The sequence below is a fragment of the Sebastes umbrosus genome, chromosome 1 (genome assembly GCF_015220745.1).
Source record: "Sebastes umbrosus isolate fSebUmb1 chromosome 1, fSebUmb1.pri, whole genome shotgun sequence".
Classification (NCBI taxonomy): Eukaryota; Metazoa; Chordata; class Actinopteri; order Perciformes; family Sebastidae; genus Sebastes; species Sebastes umbrosus.
The window spans coordinates 39,003,416-39,024,234 of NC_051269.1; the positions used below are offsets into that span (position 1 = coordinate 39,003,416).

Here is a 20,819-nt window from a genome sequence, read left to right on the forward strand (position 1 = left end):
ACTTTGAAAAAGACATAAAATTATAATAGCCAAAAGAAAAAGATACAAGAGCTGATCAGAAAAAGTGAATATAAGACAATCGCTGGTGCTGTTGTTGCTGCGGGGAGTGTTAAAAGCTGTACTTTTGAGTGTATTATTAACTCAACGCTGCCTGGACACGCGGGGGCTGTTTTACAATTTAGGCTTTAACAGATGTGCGTTTTATGTGGCAGGTTCTCCAGAGTTTAGACGGCGCTGCTGTCCACATCGATGAGGCCGTAAGGCAGGTCATAAAACCTGCCTTTGAAACTTTGGGGAGGATTAATGCCGACATGACAGCTAGTGGGCAGAGATCTGCGTGGCTCACCTTTCCAGCACACTCGCATGCTCAACATCCCACCAGATGAAAGCCAAGGACGGGCCAGGTGAAAAAAAAAAAAAAACTTCCATCTGACTAATTAAGGCAAATTTCCTGCACATCTACTCTTGGGTGGTATGACATAATGTTGCGCACATCTTTAAAATGGGCAGTTTACCGTAATGTGAAAACTGTATTGTAGGGTGACGACAAAGGTAATTGTACTGCAGCAACCACAGTGTACAGTATAATTACTGGGATTCACACACCTCCACCTCCCCCCCCACAAAACGCCGGCTTTACAAGGTGGAATTCCTGGCAGGGAAAACGCACTCTCCTCTGGACCGTCTTAAAACACACCCTCTCTTTTACACTTTCTCGTGGGCTCAATTTTCTCGACTTCAAACATAGACACCCGTTTTCCTTTTGCTAAAGACAATCTGTGTCACACAATGCAATCTTAATGCCTCACACTCCCTTATGTCAGTGACCTGTGTTGACTTTGGTACCACCTCCTGGGCCCGGCAGGAAGGCATGCTGAGTGAGCTCTCTGCTGGCTGTATCCAGAACCCAGCCTCTTACACAATACTGGCCCGACCCCCTCCTCCCCAATAACCCACTTCCCATTCTTCATCAAACCTGGGGATTGTAGCGTGAGGGTGGAGATGAGAAAGATGGGAGGAGGTGTGTGTGTGTGGAGGGGGGGGAGAGAGAGAAAGAGAGGGAGGTGGGGGGGGGACGGCACATCCTGCGTGAAACCGCATCCTGAACAAGCATCGCTGCATCTCACTGTAAATAAATACTCTCTCCTCCGCGCAGCTTCCGTCAACTGTCACCGCCTTGGCTCCCAATCACCTTCAAGTCCAAACAGGAAAGTGCAGGGAGGCGAGGGAGATGGCAGATATGAGCTTTAATTTGCTTCTCGCTGCACTTTAGCCCGGGTGCACGCCGCTTCCTATTCTCCTGCTCTGACCAGCTGCCCCGGCTTCGTTCCAGACCCTGAGTCCTTCCTGTCACCTTTCATTACTACATTATCCAGGAGGAGGCTCCCCGTGTAGCCGGGAAATCACCGTTTTGGCGGTACTCCCCCGCCCCCCCCCCCCTCCGTTTATGTAGCACTGTACAAGACACTCAGAGCCACGCGCGACATCCTCAGAGGAACGCTGCTGCCTTGTTACCTGCTAATCCCCCTGTGCATTATCACAGGAGATGCAACTGAGCAACGGAGCATGACGAAGGCGACAACTGAGACACGACAAGCTCTCAGTCCATGAATTGCTTTGTGTTGCAAGACTCTCAACACGCCGGCTCAGTGTGTGAATATCTGTCATTTGATTAAGTATCAAAGGCACGCTTGTTGTGATGACAAACTAACCTGCGTATTACAGGATAAAATGGGCCTCATGCAGGAAGAGATATATAAACAAATGTTCTCTTATTTTTGTTCATATCCTCAATTTGTTCTTATTTTTTTAGCACACACTGATTTCTGGGATTGACCAATGTTTTCTTATGTTTGCTCTTCTCTTAGGTAAGAGATCATTTTACGAGTGGTCAAAGATAAGAAAAAAACATCCTGTTTTCAAAGTCCACAAATTGTTTATCCAACGCAAGGAAACAAAAGTTTGAGGAATAAAGTAATAGAGTAGTTTATGTATTGTGTAGTTAACATTAGCCTCTTAGACATTCTCTGTCTGGATAGGTTTCTGTTGTGTGGACTAGGGATGTTACTAATTAACCGTTTAACCGTTAACCGACATTAAGCATCTTAACCGATTAACGCTATCGGTTAAAACGGTTATACGGTGGAGACTTTTACTGGGAAAGTGACTGCATGTCCGCGACACTACAGGCAGCATCTAAGTTATCTATCTGCTAAGTTAACGCTCCCGGACGGTGAACTGGAGACAGTGAACGCAGCATATGCTCCCGTACGGGTGAACTGGGGATTCAGTTGGCTGTTGTGCTCATACACTGCAGCTGGTAAACCGCTGCATGCGAGGCACAAATCTTGTCAGTTAACAGTTAATAATCAGTTAACAGGGTCGGTTATCGGTTAAGAACATTTTTCTAAATTAGCATCCCTAGTGTGGACACGGCACTATTTAGGAGGAAACTCCGAAAATGGAACGCGGCAACACGGATAATTCGCACCGGACCCGGTGTGCATAGTTGTCAATGCGGAAAATTCAATTGTGGCGGTGAGGTGAGGAGATTGCAACCAACTGAAGCCTCTCCTGTGTGCCAAACGTGTTGGAGAGCTACGGAAAACGCAAATGGCGTTCTCTAGAGCCATTTGGAGCAGAGCCAGTGCGCAGCGTGTGTGTGTACGAGGGAAGTGAGTGGTGAAGCAAGAGAGAGAGAGCGGTTGCGAAGGGAGCGAGTAACGTTATCGACTCCAGACCAAACAAGAAATGTTAACAGGATTGGTTTGTCTGTTCTGGGCTACTGTAGAAACCACGGCGGACTCCGTGAAGAGGACCCGCTCCCTATGTAGATATAAAAGGCTCATTCTGAGCTAATGAAAACACAATGATTCTTAGTTTCAGGTGATACACTAAAGAAAACATACTTATTAAAATGATATTCAATTTCTTCCAGTAGATCACCATTGTTACACACTGGTCTTTTGAAGGGAATGTTGTTGCATGAGGTCCATTGTTTTTGGATTACAGAAACAAGCAACCACTCAATGAAGTGAATTTATACGGTATCCGCTCCACTTATTGTTCATACTGTTGTCTTCCTATCTCAACTTTTCCTTCAAGAGTGCAAGCATCCAGGCCCACAGTCACTCCAGCACATTGTTTTATCACACTCGAATGAGTTGAGCTGAAAATTGCATGCAGCTGCTGACTGCAGCGCATCAGTGTTTGGCCTGGGCTTAGCTTTGCCCACCAGACTTGAAAAACCATTCGGTAACTGATCTGTCAAGACTGTGAGCCACTTCTACATGCTCTCTGTATGGGTGCCTGTATGTTAGATAAACATGTAATGGTTAGTGAAATCTCAATGGTCGTATACACACTAGGGCTGTCACGATATCAGACTTTCACTACGTGGCCAAAAGAATTCACGATAACGTTATTATTACGATATCTATAGAAAATCAGAAATAATAATAATGTCAGAAGTTAACGCGATAATATGTTATGATTTGAGCATATTTCTTATGAGAAATGCAGTACTTGTGAGGGTTTCTGGACAATATTTTTCATTGTTTTGTGTTGTTAATTGATTTCCAATAATAAATATATACATACATTTGCAAAAAGCAGCATATTTGCCCACTCCCATGTTGATAAGAGTATTAAATACTTGACAAATCTCCTTTTAAGGTACATTTTGAACAGATTAATTTGCGAGTAACTATGGACAATCATGCGATTAATCAAAATTAAATATTTTAATCGATTTACAGCCCATTTTTTTATTATGCATTTTGTCTCGTTTTTGGCAAATGAATTACACTCAAAATACGAGTGTAGAGAGGGGGAGAGAGAGTCTGTAACCATAACTGTACAAAAGTGTGATTTAAGAGGCGCTGGACTATTTACACAATATATGCGTATTTCATTTTTAAAATATCATGGTTATCGTCAATACTGTCTATATCGCGACACCCTTAATATAAACATTTGCTAAATGTATATTTACAGGACATCAAATGTGGTGATACATATTTTATAAAACTGCCAATTAAATCAACACATTTTTCACTGATCAAAAGCAAAATATTAGTTTAGTTGGGATTAAGATGAGGACATCCCCAGCCCTAAACTCTTTAATCCATACACAGAGCCATTGTTATACCAGCCGCAGCATTTAATTCTAAGCAGTTTACTGTTTTAACAGTGATGACATTCTACGTGCAAAGGATGCAATGCGACACTACTTCTATTCAAAACCATAAAAACAATAATCTGAGGGGGGAAAAAAGGATAAAGGAAGTAGGAGTAAAATAAATTAGTCTCACAGTTAAACATTCTGCATACAACAAGTTGCTGCAGTATTATAACCCCTTGCTGTTTGAAACAGGAAGAGATGATAACTGTTATTATTTTCCAACCAAATTGGCAGTTAAGATGGGTACTTCATGCAAACTCAATCATGGGAAATGTTTTGCAGAAGAGGAAAAAAAAAAAAAAACAGTAGACGGATATAAAGCCAAAGATTTAGTGCCATCTGTCCGCAGTCTTGCATTTTACATCTTTATCAGAAATGAGCTGTCTGTGATTAAGCGACTTCTCTCTTCATTCTTCATAGCTGTTTGGGTTTAAGTTGTGCCATGTTGATCAGACGGTTACAGGCGTCCTCCACTGTGCCTGAGGAGAAGTCTCACTGGCCAGACACATTACTTTAAAGAGCAACATCTCACTGAGCATGTCACAACCTGCCCGGGGGAGGGTGTGAGAGTGTCTGCGAGTTTGGGTGTGTTTATGTTTTATCCTCAGGACCCCTCGATTGTTGTTCATTTCCTGTACAAAGACAAAATAAGCACCAAAATGTGCTCTTCCCTGGCCTTCACCCACATCACAGCACTTTTCCGCACAAGTGGCCAGCCGCAGATAATTATACAATTAAAACAATTTTCCGCATCTATCTGTCAGACTGATCTAATTCGCCATTCGAACGACACTAATGGAGTGAGCCTCTTTCTCTCTCCTTCCCCGAGCGAAGCCCTTTTCCTCTGTATCACACAACAAGCCGTCTGCAACACAGAGGAAAACAGAGAGAGCCGCCTGCGTTGCATTTGTTTAGCAGGATGTTTAGCAGCTTTCATTACGACCCGCGGTGCAGCGAGGAAACAGGGAGGTTCGTTTGATTGTTGGTTCAAGTTAACCCTCGGGTGAAGAAGAAAGGAGAAGCAGAGTGACCCTCTTATTTTCTGAGACAACACTCCCTTCAACCGACGCTGACATTAATAATTCATCACGACAAAATACATTACCAGAGAAGCTGAATGTGAAAAAAAGAAGAGAGGCGAACGTGACAGAAAAACAGTCGCATTAAAGCCAGGCAGCATGTGAAAAATAAAATGTAATCTCTAACTGTTTAAATGAAGTGGAACATGCATTCCCAATTCACAGAAGTATGAGCTAATGCCGGGTACCGGCTACACGAGAGTCAAGCCGTCCTAACGGTCGTCAGCAAAGCCCCGATTTTTTGATGGTTCTAAAGATTATCTTTCCAGATATTCCTGTGGTGTGAGGTATGTTAAGAGTGTTTTTTACATCCCCCAATCGGCTCGTCCTGGCCGCACCAATTTCAAGATTGTAAATATTAAACGTGTTCAATATTTACGATCTGATATCCTGTTGTGTGCGGGGAACCCCGAGGACAGCCGATGACGCCGCTACACGGGAAAGAACGACAGCCAATTGAGAATCAAGCTGACTGAAGAAGGAAGTACAACCACCATTGTCATGGCGGCCACGGCTAATGCACGAGCTAATGCAAAATGCGAAGCATAAAAAAGTAGTATTAAAGATAGATTCGACGATGTTGGAAAGCTAGCATAATTTGAAAGTAGCATCGCCTCAGGAGCTCTGTCTAAACCCAACCCCTCCCCTCGGGGCTCCTTTCAAGGCAACGCACCTCCACACACAAACACACATGCACGAGCACCGCCGCATCGTAACTACTTCACAGAGTTATCTCTTCTATTCTCCAGTCTTGCGGCGGTGACGCGCTTTGAGTTCAGGCTGGTGCACGCCAAGGGTAGAGTACGAGCAGGGAGGCATCTTCCCAAGCAGACCGTGAGGCAGTGATTGGTAGACGTTTTTACAGGATTTAACAGCAGCTACAGATGACGGCTCTTTTCCGGTCCTTTTTCAGAGCTCATAATTAATGGATCGCTGTCGCTGAAAGACCATTTCAACCAATATAACAAATAGTGTAGACTGGATAACATCGTCAACCCTGCCTTTAAGATGGACCTCAGAAATGGAGGACCAACTTGTTAATTTGTGGCAACAATACCTGTTTATTTAACGTGTCTCAATGAATCCATCCATCCATTCTTCGTGAATTTTCAGTAGTAGAGCAAAAACATCGCTAATTCTTCCGGCCCATCATCCGCCATGTTTGTTCACACTAAAGTCACGTTTGATCACGAGAGATTTTGGGAGATTTACGTTTGTTTAGTCGGGACTCTTATTGTTCATGAATGGAATCTGTTAGTGTATGGTTGTGCTGTTTTGGCCAAATCGTTGCTCATCACACACTATAGGAGCAAAACTGTTCATTTTAATTAATTAGTTATTAATTCTTTTTTATGTGTGGACTCTCTCACATTTTCAGAATCTGTTAAGATTTGAACAATCTCTTTAGTGTGGGCCAGCCTTAAAATTGTGCCATTTAGCCCGCACAGGGAGGATTTAGCCAAACCTTGACCTGGATATCCTGCATCCCCGTCCACCCACAGTGTGGACAAGGAACACAGATAGGAACCCCTCCTACACGAGTTCAAGGGAAATGCTTGCATGGCGTGGCTCTGTCCTTCCCAACCAGCAGAGACTTTTATGTTTATGAGCCGCCCTGATGGGATGCACATATCCATTAGATATGAGTCCTCCTATAGAGGGGGTCTGGTATTAACCCACAAGCAAGTGCCCCATCAGCAGAGAGGGAAAAGCTGCCTTTTATGGCAACAGATCACAGACTCAAGCCATTGGCCACAAAGCCCACAAATGAGGCGTTAAGTGTAGTGGCAGGGCAGCGGAGACAGAGATATGACCCTCTGCTCAGCCGTGCATGAATCTGCCCTCTGCCTCTGTTCCTTTCTCTCCGTCTTGCTCTCTACTAAAAGAAATTATCAAAAAACAACCAACACTACAAAATAACAACTGTCACCTGCAGCAGAATTCATTACATTGGTAACGTCGCAGCCCTGTAAATGTAATTTTTATAATTGAATATTAATTCTTACGCAATATTTGGAGAGATTCCTAATGGACGTTTTCTGTAATTAATTGCCAGATAGAGGCAGGGCTAGTGCGGCGAAGTTAAAAAACACAACCTGACATGGAGATTGGGAACGAGAGAGTGCGGCGAGGGGGCCTGCTGGGAAGGTTTCATCATTGTGCCTTACCCCCCCCGCTGCTGGCAATGGCAGGAGATGGGGGGGGAGGAGATAGACTCCTCTTCACAGTCAGAGATTTAATTGCACGCAGATTCCATTACCTCTGCACAAATGTCACATTCTCTTCTGATCAGGGGGCACGGCCGCCACTGGCAGCACGGCTGGCAAGCAGCCAGACTATAGTGCAGAAAGTGTTCAGCCAATCAGGGCTCCCGGGGCAGACAGAGGTGAGCGGAGGGACAGAAAGACGACGGTACGCCAAAGATATTAAAAAACAAAAGGAGAGTCACGAACACAAAGCTGCTGACGGTGCAACATTCAGGTAGAGGGCAATATGCATTAACATATTTTATTGATTTCACGTATGCAATTAACTGCATTCATTATTCATATTACTATTAGTATTACTATTATTATCATAGATTTACAACTGGCAAAGGTTTGCAAATATAGTAGTGGTGTAACGATTCATCGATCTGGATCGATATATATCGATTAAATGATCAACGATCCAATAACATCAATGCAAAATATCGATACATATCATTAAGATACGCCTTTATTTTGAAATTCCCCCAAAGAAAAAAGATTGTTTTTCATTTAAATGCCTGGAAAAGCCCAGAAATATAATTGTCAAATCATATTTTATGCTTTTTGTGCATTGATATAAATAAATTGATTGTGTTAAATGGGCATATCATATCGTCACATACTGAACGCAGGACCCTGAATTGAATCAAATTGAAATCGTATCGTGGTAGATTTGCAAATATCGTATCGTTGTCCCAATAATTTAAATAATATTATATAAAATAATTTAAAAATTTAAAAAATATATAAACTTTTGATTTATACCCCTAAATTATTGGTGTACTAATTTTCACATTAATATATTTACAAGATAATTACTATAATGGCAAGATCATACAAATAATATAACAAAATGACCTAGCAGATTTAACCTGAAAATACCCTTACTTTGCACACTGTATTAATAGTTAACTAAAAAGATAAAAGACAAAAGATATATATAAATAATAAATAATAAATAATAAATATAAATAAATAAATACCCTCAAGCACTAAAAACTTCTAAAACAAAAGCATCTGAGCTCAACGTGCACTTTGAGGATGAAGATCTTCAAGTGTTCTGGACAATTAATCATTTTTATATCAAAACATTATTTGAAAGAGCAACATTTCCAGCTTTAATTAGAGCCTAATGGGGCTGCAACTAACGGTTATTTTCATTATCGATTGATCTACCAATCATTTTCTCAATTAATCTTTTAATTGTTTGGTCTACAAAGTGTCAGCAAATAGCAAAAGATGTCCATCACAAGTTCCCAGTGCCCAAGGAGATGTCTTAAAATGTTTTCTATTATCCAAACAACAGCACAAAACCTAACAACAGTCAGTTTACTCTCACAGAAGATTAAGAAAACCAGCAAAAATTCCCATTTCAGGACCTGGAAGCTAGTCAATTTGTGCGATTTTTACTTCAAAAATTAGTTAAACCATTGACTGATTATGAAAATAGGCGCGGATTACGATTCAGTCGATCAACTAACCTGCAATTATTGACAAGGTTATCTAAATACGCTGCAACGAGGTGAAAGTTTTAGCCAGAACAGCTGCCTAAAAACGTAACTGGGGCTGATTCATGTTACTTCTGTATTATTGTGATATTCAAAAGAGACATTTAAAAGACGGAAAAAGAGTGGCGAGTGTTTCTCCAAATACACTAAATAATCATTACATTATTCTAAGACAGGCAGTGTGCAGCTAGCTGGGTAGTGAGAATGACGGAGTGGACAGATCCCTGTCAGCAAGGCTCAGCACTAACTTTTAAAAATGGTTGCCAGGCTGGCAACCAGGCATCAGCTTTTGTTTGCCGAAACTGAAAATATGGTTGCCACATTTAGTCACCTTATATTTTAAGTAATTAAGATAACCTACTATGCAGTTATATGTCAGTTTAATAATGAAAATGTGACCTAAAAGAATAAAAGCTTTCTTATAATAAGATGCCGGGGTACGTCGCCTCCAAAGACGTCACAAATTTCCTTTTTGTTTTCCGTTCAGGTTCATCTGCTTCTTAGTCAGTTGAATCAATCTGTACATTCGTCTTTGATGTTTCACCCCCACAGTCAAACAACTTGATTTGCTTCGCCAGCGTCTCTACAACAGATACCTGTACGCACACAAGTAAACGCATGTGCAGCGGAGTCTGGTTCTAACTGTAACAGCAATATTAAATCACTAATGCAACAAATATTAAAAATTTATTTATTTTGAAGTGCCACTAACGGCAACCAAAGGCCAAGAATTAGTTGCCAATTTCTCAAAATGGTATCAGTTTCTGTTGAGCCCTGGTTAGGATCTTCTAGTTACATGTAAGAATATCATATCATTGTTTTAAGCTTATTCATTTATTAGCTCTTAGGAGTCGGGACCTCCAGGATTAGGAGTTGTGAAGTAGCCCTGATTGGCTCTGCTAGTCCCACCCAGATGTTTTTAAAAATCGCTGGCAAAATCAGATATGTGGGCAGCAATTCAGAGGCCTGTCTCCACAAACACAGTCCTGGAGTTTCCTTTATACAAAATAATTGCATTATTGGTCAGTAAAATCATAATTAGATATTTTCTCCCAAAATATCCAGCCCCTACTCTGTGCTATTTGTGTCTTTATCATTCCCATCCACTGCTCACTGGCACAAACAGCTGAGCAATAAAAGTGATGAAAAGCTCAGAATACGTCTGTTGGGATCTGCTTCCAGCTTATTATGGCCCGATACAAATAAGCCCGACAGTCGGGCCGAACAGCGTTTTGGAGTCACTTCACAGACAAACAGCGCACACATTTACTGTATGAAATAAGAGACGGCTTAGTGGGAGGATTGCCACATACCCTGATCACTGGTGCAGGACAGACTGGCACTCCATTCCTCCAATCAGAACTCAGCTCACAGTCTTGAGGGCAGGACCACTGGGGTGTCACAGAGGACACAAAACCGAGAGAGAGAAAGAGTGAGAGAGAGAGAGAGAGAGAGAGAGAGAGAGAGAGAGAGAAGGAAGGAAGGGGAAAGATACAACTATTACAAACAGGAAGTGAAAAGGTGGGGAAAGCCCCTGGCCTGGTCCGCTGAGCCCACATGTACAGAAATGACATAAGAGCAGGCAAAAGTAAAAGTGATCATCTATCATCGTCAGCCGCAAGTATTTGATATGTTGTGACGCACCGATTCCTGTTGGCATCGCCTGGCCTACATGCATACCAAGTTATCTTTCATATCTGAACATGCAGATAAGCCGCTATGACGGACGCATGGTGTACAATACTAGCAAAAGTGGTTGCGTCGCAGTTTCTGTGGTTCATTCGTCACCTTAAAACGGTAAACATGTCACATACTTGCCCTTTGTTTAAAAAAAAAAAAACGTGCAGCATTCATTTCATGTAGGTGTATGTGATGTAAATTGTGATAAAACTGATATTTAGACTTACTGTAACTGTTCCCACTGACTACAGGATTTACAAGTTGTAGATTTTTTTCTATTTAAAGTTCCCCAATAAAAATAAATATTATATAAGAAAAATAAGCAATGACATTTTAAATAAGGGTGTGAATCTTTCGGTATCCAACCATTCGATTTGATTTTAATTCCTGGGGTCACGATGCGATTCTCGATTCAAACAATTCCCGAATCCAAATTGATTCTCGAGTAAAAAAATTCCCGATTCAAAATCGATTCTAGATTCGAAACAATTCCCGAATCAAAAAACTCAATGAAAATGTCTTACAATTTTAACATTTAAAGATAAAATGTCTGATTAAAGTGCAACATATGGACAGGATGACGGGAAGCAGCGTTCAGGTTTTAGTGTCAGATTGCCGTGATGTTTCCTGTTCTTTCACTAAATGTTTAACCTTTTGTGTCGATATCCAAATCTCAAAATGTCAGAAGATGTAGGTTTTAATCAATCTTCAGATTATAATAAATATTTTTTAGTTGCCTGACAAAAAAAAACTACTTTGTTTTGTTAGAGCTCCTCTCGCATGACATTTAGTAAAAGTCCCCAAAAATATTTATTATAATCTGAAGATTGATTAAAACCTACATCTTCTGACATTTTGAGATTTGGGTATCGACACAAAAGGTTAAACATTTAGTGAAAGAACAGGAAACGACACGGCAATCTGACACTAAAACCTGAACGCTGCTTCCCGTCATCCTGTCCATATGTTGTACTTTAATTAGATAGAATATTATATAGTGTGAAAGTCTGATTTTGTACAGATGTTCATGTATGTACGGAACAAAATAAAAAGAAATAAAGTGTGAAAATTATTTATTTATTTATTTTTTATAAATGTTTGGAAGTTGTGAATCGATTCAGAATCGTAGAAGTTAAGAATCACGATTCTTCTGACAGCGAGTTGACACACACACACTGCTATTTACGTTTTAATAAAAATCTAAAATTTGAGGACCCCAACGTGGTGTCAACTTTTCCATGTGGTAACGAAAATAAATATTTTTCAAGGTATTATATCGGAATTAGAAATTCCAGTATTGTGACAACACTGTTAAATACATTACGGACACATTACAAACATTTCATTACAACAAGCTAACATGATGAGATAGTTACTACAAAAAGGTCATCAAACTTCTGTAACACACTACAAAGCTACATGTTGGTATGACGCCACAAGTCTGATTACTCGGAGACTGTACTTACAGTAATACAGTGACCTATAAACCCTGCAGTGGTCTCCACCTTATATATATATATGCATATATATATATAAATAATATTACATGGCTTTTTACATAACATTTGAAACAACATTTTATTTATTCAAAAACCTTGTATTGCGCTCAAAAGCATTCATCTGTAGCCAGATAAACAAGTAGAAAGATGCTAATGACTTCCAGATACGGGTTCAGATCATGCAAATGAGGCAGCAGAATGGATGGCTTCTGGTTTTGTCCCTGTCACAGGAGTCATGGCTGCATGTGTGGCTTGTTGCCCTATGATATATGCGTGTACCACTTTGCTGTTTAATGTGGCTGCGTCTTCCAGCGAAGCAATTCGGCTGCCAGTTAATTGGCCCCCGCTCTAAGAGAAAGCGTGTCAAAAACTAAAATCTATAACTCTGTTTCTGTGTGTAGCCGCGCAAGCTCTCCAACTAGACACAACAAACCACAGTGCCGACGTCCCAGCTCCTCGTAATTCACCAGTGAGGAATTCAACTAACCCCGTTAGTGCAGCCGTTGTTTCCACAGCCCGGCGGCCACATTCCTGGGCCTGCCATCGGCCCCAGATAAGACCCTTCTGATTACTCGGTTGCATCTCTGTCATTACTCCCCAAAATATGTTGATCCCAACAGACAACCACCCCCCACCATGGATTTATGGCTGCGCTATTTTATCCCCCATACCCCTCAAAAGGAGCACTTGCTTTTAAAGGTCCCCTCACTTTGAGATCTACAGAGTGACTCCAGCCTGAGCTGGTTGCCATGTCTCCCACATATACAACTAACTTTACTTGATGAGAAGATTCAAAAGAGATGGGATTTATGTGTCTCACAAAGGGGAAGTTAAAATAGCATACACTTAAAGAGGTAGCTCTGATTTTAGAGTCTTTATTGCAAATTAACAAGCACTGGATTTTAAAAGGTGGTTACGTTTTATTGAGTAATTAGTCCATAAAAAAAAGACTAAACAACCAAACACTTTGAGATATACTCCACACTTAAGACGCTGACATAAAGTTAAAACATTTTTACCTCTGACTGTTCTCACTTTGTGGCCTTTTTGCTTGCCAGCTGCTCAACACTCACTCCCTTCTCTGGAAACATGTGGTTGTAATCCACGTCTTTTCACTCACATTACAAACGATGTCAGTTTCTGAGGAAACTCCACTTTGCAGCATGTGTGTTAATTGCCACTCATTTGTGAGTCTAAAGGCAAAAACTAGACAGGCATTTGAAGCTGTCCATCCTTGTTGAGGGGGGAATTGAGAAGGGTCGGAAATTAGCACCCATCAGGTGAAACCAAACGGTGTTTTTGCTATATATATTCAGTACGGGCCACCTGCTGCACGTTTGAAAACACAACATATGAAAATATTTGTTGATGTTGTCGTCATGTTACACCATGAATTACAACGGGGAACTAGGGATGTCACAATACCAGAAATGTAATGTAATGTTTTCGTTAGGAAGGTAAAAAGGTCATTCAAGTTTCTCGCCAAAAACTACATATTATAAGATTACATCTAAACACATCATGATAATAGAATTTACCTTTTTCTAATGCTCTCTTTTTACTGAATAGAGCCTGAACGCATCATAATGTAAAACAATGGCATCTCTTGTTTTGAAGTCGGCAGGACGAGAGCTAGTTAACGTTAGCTGTTAGCAACCGTAAGCAGCACAGTCCTGCACGGAGCTAACAGCTACCGTTAACTAGCTCTCGTCCTGACGATTTCAACACGGATTCGTTGTTCACAATGTAGTAGGGCTGACCCGAATGCTTCGAAGCTTTGACCGTTTCGAATCCAAATCACTTTTCGAATGCTTCGGGGGTTTTTTTTTGGGGGGGGGGGGGTCATAAAAGTATGTTATAATAATGTATAAATCTCCAAATAGCCCATGAAATAAGGAATAATCCCACAAATCATATTCAACATGAATTATTATTAGATATTCTCAGACGGATATTGTTGTGTGTAGAAGTGCGTGTGCGTACAGTAGAGCGGCAGCGGCACTGTCTCGGGCACTTAAACGTTGGAGATGAAGAACATGTCAGCCTGCTGCACCACGCTACGCCGCACAACGAAGCAAAGCGAAGCTTCAAATATTACTCAACAAAGCTTCGAAGCCCAAAAAATGGTATTCGAGACAGCCCTACAATGTAGCATCAACAGGGAAAAAATTGGGGTGAGTGTACTAGTAGTGAGTGTACTGCATCCCAAATACATTTTCTATCGTCTCCGGGACAACGAGACACCGTTAGTCTCGAGCCCTGGCGGTACCTACGGTACTGTAGAAAAACGAGTACCGTCACGTTTTCAGAATTTTGGCATCGACTTGGTACCAAAGTATCGACACCCCTATTCAAATGATCAAAAATAGACGAATCCGAGCATGGAAAATAAGGGGCACAATAAGTCATACACAAACAAGAGATGATATTTGAAAGACTGCGAGCTGGCATCCATAAAGTCGGTGAGATGGATCTAGAATGTAGCCAGAGTCAAGCCAGTGATCAGGTATTGCAGAGACTGCACTGGGGGGACGTTGGTGCTGTATCGGATCAATGGCTTGACCCATTAAGTCACACCACCCCCAGTACCTCATCTAATAAGAGCCGGTCTTTGGGAACACCCATGGCTGACCCATGCTGCTGGGGACAATTACAAGAGAGTGGTCTTTCAGGGCCGACGCCCACTTGACCCGGTAGCGTAAAGACGCGGAGGAGATCCACATGATTTAAACTCCTCCCCAAGACGTGCTGACAAGGTTAGAGGGTCAACGCAGACATTAACAGGTCAGTGTGTGGCCCACTTGGGAACAATTACTCCCAGTCACAGCTAAGTGGACACTTGATTGAACACGACAGAGGCAGGACACACTTCCCACAGATAACAATCCCCAGAGCCATTTAGGATAAAAAGCCCTTGTGATACAGCCTTTATGGGCAAAATTCATCTTCCTTTTCCCTTTTAAAAGAATGTGAGAGTGTGATAGAGAGCCATTCTCTCAAAGAGATGAGTCTCTCAAAGCATTACCATTTTCTAGCAATACTAATAGCTGCTTCTGACACAGAAACAATTACAAGGTGACTGGGAGAAGAAGCTAAACAATGGGACGGGCTGTTGAGATTTCATTTTTCATTTGTGGAAAAAAACATATCTCACAAGAGAAATTGTCATGTCTCGCAACAAACTGACTGAACACTCATATTTTAAAGGCTCAAAACAACAGCAAGAACTTAACAGGGTGACATAAACATACCATTCCACGATAAATCTCTCATCTCTAATTAACTGTGTGGGTGCTGCAGTTTTCTTTATGCTGCTCGACCTTTAACCTACTGACAGTTTGACCCCTCTCCCAGCACAATGACTAAAAACTTTGCCTCGAACATCTGGCGTCTTATGCGTGGACAGCAACGAGCACCCTGCCCGGTTCATGTCACAACTCAACAACAAAATAGTTTGTGTTTCATCATAATGCGTGGGTTTAACATGTACTGTGGAAGATAAAAACTAAACAGATGTTTTGGGGGTAGCTACTGCAGATAAAACAGCAAACTTAGTTATGGGTATCTCTGTGTAAAAATGGTCTCTTCGTACACAAATAGGGCTTATCGATTCGCCAACACATTTCCCCAGCATTTGCATAAGCTGTGTGTTGTTTGTGGTGTTGTTTCTTTTTTTTTTTCCCAGGGGGCTTTGTTTATTTATTTCTCTGCGTTAGCAAATCAGTTTCACATTGTCCCTCGATCTGCAGCGGTGGCTGGTGCTGCAGCTGTTAGTTGTTAGTGGCTGGAGATGACACAGTTCACCACTTCTACAGGAGACAGCCAGCCCAGAGACCAGCACAGCTGCAGGGGAGAAGGAGGAGGAGGAGGAGGACGAAGAAAAGAGAAGAGACTTTGCCTTCTTTAAGATAGGAAGGTAAAGAAATGTTGACAGACTTATATTCCTCCAGAGGCAAAGCTCATCACTCGCCTCCCTCGCTCTTTTCTGAGGAATCAAGAAGCCCCACATTAGCGGAAAAAAAAGAAAAACCGAACTCCTGCAGAGAATCTCTCTCCCCTATCTCTCCATCCCGCCCTCCTCATTAACGGCGCTCTTTTCCAATTCATCGAGGACCCCTGAGATACAACCTTCCCAAAGAATCCAGCAAAAGTGACACAACATTAACCCATTTGCGCATGCTAGAGTGCAAAAGCAACAGGCTCGCCGGCTGACCCATCGGTTGTTGTGGCAGTCAGCTTTATTCCCCGGGACCGTTTTGTAACCAAGTGGGCATCATGTGAATACCATCTGGGTACCACTTATTTAAAGCTGGCAGAAGTCCCGTGGCAGCCAGCCTGGCAATGAGGAGAAGGGAATAAATTGCATCATTTACTTAACATGCATTTACCGTTGTGCCCGTTAAAAGCCCATGACTAAATAATTTGGTTTTTCCGGGTGCCAGTTTCTGCTGTCGGCCAAATTGCGTTGTAGTGTGCAACAAACAGAGCAACCGTCAGAGGGCCGATAAAGGAGATACCGAGATGTTAACCACATGAAATCGCATTTACCACCAAGTATATTAACGGCCCCTCGATCCATTTACACCAAAGAAATCTCCCAGTGCGTTATGCACTGCACAAAACCCATAAACAGACAATAAACACATTGTAATTATAATGCCAACTCTTTAATTACGTGTGTCATTTGGGGATGGTCGAGCTCGCTAATTGTCAGAGTGATGTGGAAGCATTGGGGGAGGCGAGAAGGAGATCAAGCCTCGGGCCCAATGAGAACCATATTCCCCGCTCTCCAAGCGTGTTAGAAGGCAGAAAATTCAATTGGCACGGTTCCAAAGAAGAACAGTCCAAACAGCCTTAATCAGCAGGGACAAACTCCATGCAAATCATTTACATTAGCACAAGTGGAGGGAAATATCTAAGGTTTCACTCCCGGAACATGAAAGCTAAGAACATCTTTGCCTCCTGTAAAGCTACGACTCTTATTCAGCTGGAGTTCGAGTGGAATACATATCTCACTTGATTTTGTCATTATTATTCAATGGCAATTCTCTTTTATTTTCTGTAGCGGAAACCCAATTAAATTACAGGACAGAAACAATGCAGATGACATGCTTTAATCCTATTATGTTGTCAGTAAACAATAGATGTATTGCTGAATGTTTAACAAACAAAATGCCCCCATAGTTGGTTGTCTACAGACAGTTGACCCAGCATCACTGTTTATGGATATTGTGTATTTTCACCCTGTTGACTCCAATAACACCATTTTGGCTTGTATTTATAAGCAGATGAACTATGTGATATTCATGTTATGTTGCATTATGTTGATTAATGAATTACCTCTGTGAATACTTACAAAAATGCACACAAAAGTAGTAAAAAAAAAAAGTTTCTCCACAATATAGCTAACAACCTTCTTTGATGACGCCTCCTCATTATATACTAAAAAGATAGCTTTTCAGTGGAGTACTCTTTTAAAAATACTGAAATGTTATTTTTATAGTTCTATCGACTAGCCCTGCCATGGGAATATTAGTAAGCCATATTAAATTATTTAAAATTTACAGCAAATTCTATGTAAATCCTATATAGGGATGTCACAAGAACCAACTTCGGTACCAAGTGGAGGCCAAAATTTTGAAAACGTGAATGCAGTACCGCAGGTACCACCAGGACTCGGGTCTAACAGTGCCCTGTTGAAAAAAAGAATAGGTTTTGGATGCAGTAAATTCACAATCGACACATCCAGGGGACGCACCCTAGTTTTTCCCTGATAATGCTACACTGTGAACTACAAATCTGTGTTGAAATTGGCAGGAGAAGGGCTAGTTAACGTTTGCGGTTTGCAGCCGGTGAGCAGCGCATTCCTGCAGAGCTAACAGATAATGTTAACAGGAGGTGACATTGATTTACAGTATGATGCATTCAGGCTCTATTCAGTAAAAATTTGTATTTGGCAAAGATAAATTATAATGCTATCATGATGTGTTCAAATGTAATAAAATTTATATTTTGGTGAGAAATCTGAAAAGGTACAGTTGTTTGAAGGAGATGGTTGACAGCAATATATAATAGATAATAGAGAGAGAATTATGACCTGTTTAACTTCATAACAACAACCAGTATGCAAATGGCAATAAAGCAGTGGATGCTGAATTACATGAGAATTATTGTTTTCCTTTTGTTTTTTACCGTGGCATCGAATCGGTATCGAGAATGGAGGAATTGCATTGGTATTGGTATGGATTATTAGATATCCATATATAGATATCCATTTTTATCTCAAGTTTGATTCATGCGTAGCACATTTTGCCATCAATAAAAAAAGGAAAGGCATTCTATAAGAACCGACTCTGTCCTTACAAAGCACCTGAACACATGAAAAAACAAGATGCACAATGTTTTATCTATATATTACCTTTAGCGATGCCAAGTTATTTTAAACATGAATAGAGCTACTTCCTATGTTCAACAGACTAAATGAGTTCAAGGGGTTTGCTTGCAGTGCAAACTAACTGCAATAGGACACAGCGTCATCAACATATATCCTGCACAATTATCCACTATGATTTAAAGTGATAACCTCCGTACATATTAACTTTTACACAGGTAGCTGTAGTTAGCAACAGTATAGAACTTGTTTTTCCACATCTGGTCACATGAACTGAACAATCGTTGCTTATTTATGGATCAGAGTCCAAACAAGATGCGAGTGGCCTCGAACGGCCTCCAATATTAGCATATACAGTATATGGCAGGGAATGTGGCGGGGCAAAGATCACAGGGTGAATTATTGAAACCACCATAAGTACAGTGCACCCAGAAAACACTTTGTGAGATGACATCCCTTCAGATGAATCATCAGCCGAGCAATGAGAAATGTCAGGCAATGAGAAACTGTCTCCGCCATTGTTTACATATTGACTGGCACTATGTGGTCGGCCCCGATGAGAACAACACGCAGCCTCCAACGGCATGATCTCACTTGGTGGAAAAAAGAGCTGTCACTGTGAATCTGGTAGGAGGGTGTGGCTGTTGCAATCAATGAAGGTGGAGAGACTTAAACAGAGACAAAACAAATCTATTATTGCTTCCCCTGCATGAAATCATGCATTAGCTAAGCCGGGCTCTGAAACACTCGATCCTGCACCAGTTACTCTACAATTTACTGCTCAAATTGTTCTCACCTCTGCTGTTCCCATTCCTCTGTCTATGGGAGGTTCAACTGAACACTTCACTGTGGCCTGCAAGGTCTTTTAAACAGGACCGCTATTGATAGAAGAGATCAGAGTGACTGAGTGAAAGAGAAAGAGTGCATGAAGGATACAGGATTTTCATCTGCTATCCATCTCATACTCTAATGTAGCCATTATGCTCTAAAAGGAGACTGCTCATCTATTCATTTTATGGGGAATTTGCAGAAAAAAAGATGACACTGCAAGAGGGTTGGTCGGAGTGATAAAAATTCTTTGAATTAGCCCCTTCAATCACCGCATACAATTGTGTATGAAGTACACAGAAATGCACTCAAAATCCCGGCCCAAATCCTCTCTGTAGTAGGATATGAAAAGATTGATTAACTCATTTCTAACGGTGAGTTGTTCTCGGCGCGAGGAATTGATTGGTCAACACATTAAAAGCTTGTACATCATTGCACTCCATATACACGACATGAAAAGGCTTTTAGAAAAATATCCAATAACTCAGAACAGCTGATTGCTTAAACCACAGCGTATTATTCACAGCATTTACAACAGGTGCAGTAAATCTCCCAACAAAAAGGCCGTAAACAGTAAATAGTCAATGGTTAACAGTGGCGAGCTCGGAGGAAAGCAACGCTGGCACACGTGTGCATGATGCGGGAGGAACGTTGATGTCACCTGTCGGTGTCACTCACTAAAAACTGAAATATTAGGGCTGTCAATCGATTCAAATATTTAATTAAAGAGTCGCGATTAATTGCATGTTTGTCCATAGTTAATCACGGTTAATCACAAATTAATTGCACATTTTTATCTGTTCAAAATGTACCTTAAATAGAGCTTTGTCAAGTATTTAATACTCTTATCAACATGGGAATGGATAAATATTCTTGCTTTATGCAAAAGGACGTATATATTTATTACTAGATATCAATTATCAATGACAAATATTGTCCAGAAACCCTCACAGGTACTGCATTTAGCATGAAAAATATGCTCAAATCATAACATGCAAACTGCAGCCCAACAGGCAACAACAGCTGTCAGTGTGTCAGTGTGCTGACTTGACTATGACTTGCCCCAAAAACTGGATGTGATTATCATAAAGTGGGCATGTCTGTAAAGGGGAGACTCGTGGGTACCCATAAAACCCATTTTCATTCACATATCTTGAGGTCAGAGGTCAAGGGACCCCTTTGAAAATGGCCATGCCAGTTTTTCCTCACATAAATTTAGCGTAAGTTTGGAGCGTTATTTAGCCTCATTCACAATAAGCTAGTATGACATGGTTGGTACCGATGGATTTCTTATGTTTTTCTAGTTTCATATGACACCAGTAGCTTCACTCTAGCTTTAAAACTAACCCGCTACGACGTAAAAATCGCAAGTTATGTTAATGCGTTAAAGAAATTAGTGGCG

At 41.2% G+C, this 20,819-nt stretch overlaps 1 protein-coding gene across 2 annotated transcripts in view; it reads right to left on the reverse strand.

The window, feature by feature from the left end:
• Positions 1-20,819, reverse strand: part of foxp1b (forkhead box P1b) — a 196,606-nt gene that overhangs the window by 163,095 nt on the left and 12,692 nt on the right. Inside the window, exon 2 of one of the 2 annotated variants that reach the window (XM_037766652.1) lies at positions 10,334-10,410. The gene's annotated coding sequence lies outside the window, so the exon portion shown is untranslated. Of the gene's footprint in view, positions 1-10,332; positions 10,411-20,819 lie in introns of both variants that reach the window. The other variant, XM_037766725.1, reaches the window with a different exon arrangement.